Below are 3,000 nucleotides of genomic sequence, written 5' to 3' on the forward strand. Positions count from 1 at the left end.
GCAAGGCTTATGACCCGGTATGTGCAGAACAACCCTAAGGTCCTAATGTCACAATTTCTAAATTAGAGTGCATTGGGCATGTCCAGAAGAGAATGGGGTCCAGGTTGAGAAGATTACTTAAAGAAAAGTCAAAAATACACTCCTGGAAATGGAAAAAAGAACACATTGACACCGGTGTGTCAGACCCACCATACTTGCTCCGGACACTGCGAGAGGGCTGTACAAGCAATGATCACACGCACGGCACAGCGGACACACCAGGAACCGCGGTGTTGGCCGTCGAATGGCGCTAGCTGCGCAGCATTTGTGCACCGCCGCCGTCAGTGTCAGCTAGTTTGCCGTGGCATACGGAGCTCCATCGCAGTCTTTAACACTGGTAGCATGCCGCGACAGCGTGGACGTGAACCGTATGTGCAGTTGACGGACTTTGAGCGACGGCGTATAGTGGGCATGCGGGAGGCCGGGTGGACGTACCGCCGAATTGCTCAACACGTGGGGCGTGAGGTCTCCACAGTACATCGATGTTGTCGCCAGTGGTCGGCGGAAGGTGCACGTGCCCGTCGACCTGGGACCGGACCGCAGCGACGCACGGATGCACGCCAAGACTGTAGGATCCTACGCAGTGCCGTAGGGGACCGCACCGCCACTTCCCAGCAAATTAGGGACACTGTTGCTCCTGGGGTATCGGCGAGGACCATTCGCAACCGTCTCCATGAAGCTGGGCTACGGTCCCGCACACCGTTAGGCCGTCTTCCGCTCACGCCCCAACATCGTGCAGCCCGCCTCCAGTGGTGTCGCGACAGGCGTGAATGGAGGGACGAATGGAGACGTGTCGTCTTCAGCGATGAGAGTCGCTTCTGCCTTGGTGCCAATGATGGTCGTATGCGTGATTGGCGCCGTGCAGGTGAGCGGCACAATCAGGACTGCATACGACCGAGGCACACAGGGCCAACACCCGGCATCATGGTGTGGGGAGCGATCTCCTACACTGGCCGTACACCACTGGTGATCGTCGAGGGGACACTGAATAGTGCACGGTACATCCAAACCGTCATCGAACCCATCGTTCTACCATTCCTAGACCGGCAAGGGAACTTGCTGTTCCAACAGGACAATGCACGTCCGCATGTATCCCGTGCCACCCAACGTGCTCTAGAAGGTGTAAGTCAACTACCCTGGCCAGCAAGATCTCCGGATCTGTTCCCCATTGAGCATGTTTGGGACTGGATGAAGCGTCGTCTCACGCGGTCTGCACGTCCAGCACGAACGCTGGTCCAACTGAGGCGCCAGGTGGAAATGGCATGGCAAGCCGTTCCACAGGACTACATCCAGCATCTCTACGATCGTCTCCATGGGAGAATAGCAGCCTGCATTGCTGCGAAAGGTGGAGATACACTGTACTAGTGCCGAAATTGTGCATGCTCTGTTGCCTGTGTCTATGTGCCTGTGGTTCTGTCAGTGTGATCATGTGATGTATCTGACCCCAGGAATGTGTCAATAAAGTTTCCCCTTCCTGGGACAATGAATTCACGGTGTTCTTATTTCAATTTCCAGGAGTGTAGTATTGGAAGATGGTAAGAAGATAGGTAGTAAAGATCGCCTGACAAATATTGAAATAGATAGATTACAGAATTATTATGGCTTGGCCTTAAGAAGAAATGTAGAGAATTTAGAAAACATCACAAAATCTGTATGGGCTATCTCTTTCCATAAGCTTTCCACAAATGATAATCCAGTGTACGGTCTTTTTCCCGAATGATCCTGACACTTGGTGCAAGTAGAGGAGAAGTGCCAGATATGACCACAAACATTCTTTACATGCACCAGTAATGAATGAAATTAAACCCATATTTAGAGAACTTTGTAAAGATACCTTGTTGAAGAAATGTATTCATGGGAAAACCCAAAATTTAAATGAATGTGTGAATTCCGTCATTTGGAACCGGTTACCGAAAACTGTATTTGTTCAGCTTACAACCCCCAAATTTGGTGTTTATGATGCTATTTTATGCTTCAATGATGGTGTAATCAGAAAACTGGGCGTTTTGGAATTATTGAACATAAAGTGTAGTGGAAATACTGCAAAATCCTTGGTGCATATAGATAAAGAGAGAATCTGCAAAGCAGATATTGCTAATTTAAAATGCACAATAGAAGCCAGACAGAAATGAAGAGGGACTAAGGCACTAAGAGAAGAAAAGATCAGTATGATTCAGATGATGCTCAGTATGCTGCAGGAAAATATTAGTGGTAAGTAATTCTCATCAATAACTATACAAGAATTGCAGTATTAAACTTTAAATGGATTTTTCTCAAAACTACATTTTTTTTACTTTCAGATACCATTATTTGACAAACTAATGGGGTTAGAAACATTAAATTTGCTCAATTTGAACCTCAGATGGTAATAAGTTATTACAAGTAAATAGAGAACCACCAAACAATCGTAAACTGTTTTATAATAATTAATGTACAAAAAAGTTAAATTTTACTAGTGAATGAATAAAAACGTTTTTCTTCAAAACCATCAGAGGTATTCTGTTCATTTTACTTTCAAATTGAACTGCATATATATGCAGTAAAAATTTCATTGTTTTATTGCGAGGTGCCGGGGCTAGCAGTGTATTTAACACTAAATTCTTCTAGAATCTTCATATGGAAATGATGCTCTAAGCCCCCCTTTTCTAACTCCGACTTTTGCTGTTGCACATGGATTAAGAAGAAACGCGAACTGACTCCAATCGACCCTGCAAGTGGAGTAGAAAAGAGTTTGGCACCGGCAATGATGTAATTTTATAGAAATTAATTTGATAAATAAGTTTCATTAACGTGGTGAGAAATGAAAGGATTGCTCTACCGATCTACAGAATGAAAGTTCTGTCCAAAGTAACAATTTGATTTATTATTACTAAACTCAAAATAATAAACACAACACATGAAACATTTACAATACGTGAAATTGGATACTCAAATAAATGCTGTGAAGGTGAAGTTGTCCGT

Source organism: Schistocerca piceifrons, chromosome 2 (genome assembly GCF_021461385.2).
Source record: "Schistocerca piceifrons isolate TAMUIC-IGC-003096 chromosome 2, iqSchPice1.1, whole genome shotgun sequence".
In the NCBI taxonomy this organism is placed as follows: Eukaryota; Metazoa; Arthropoda; class Insecta; order Orthoptera; family Acrididae; genus Schistocerca; species Schistocerca piceifrons.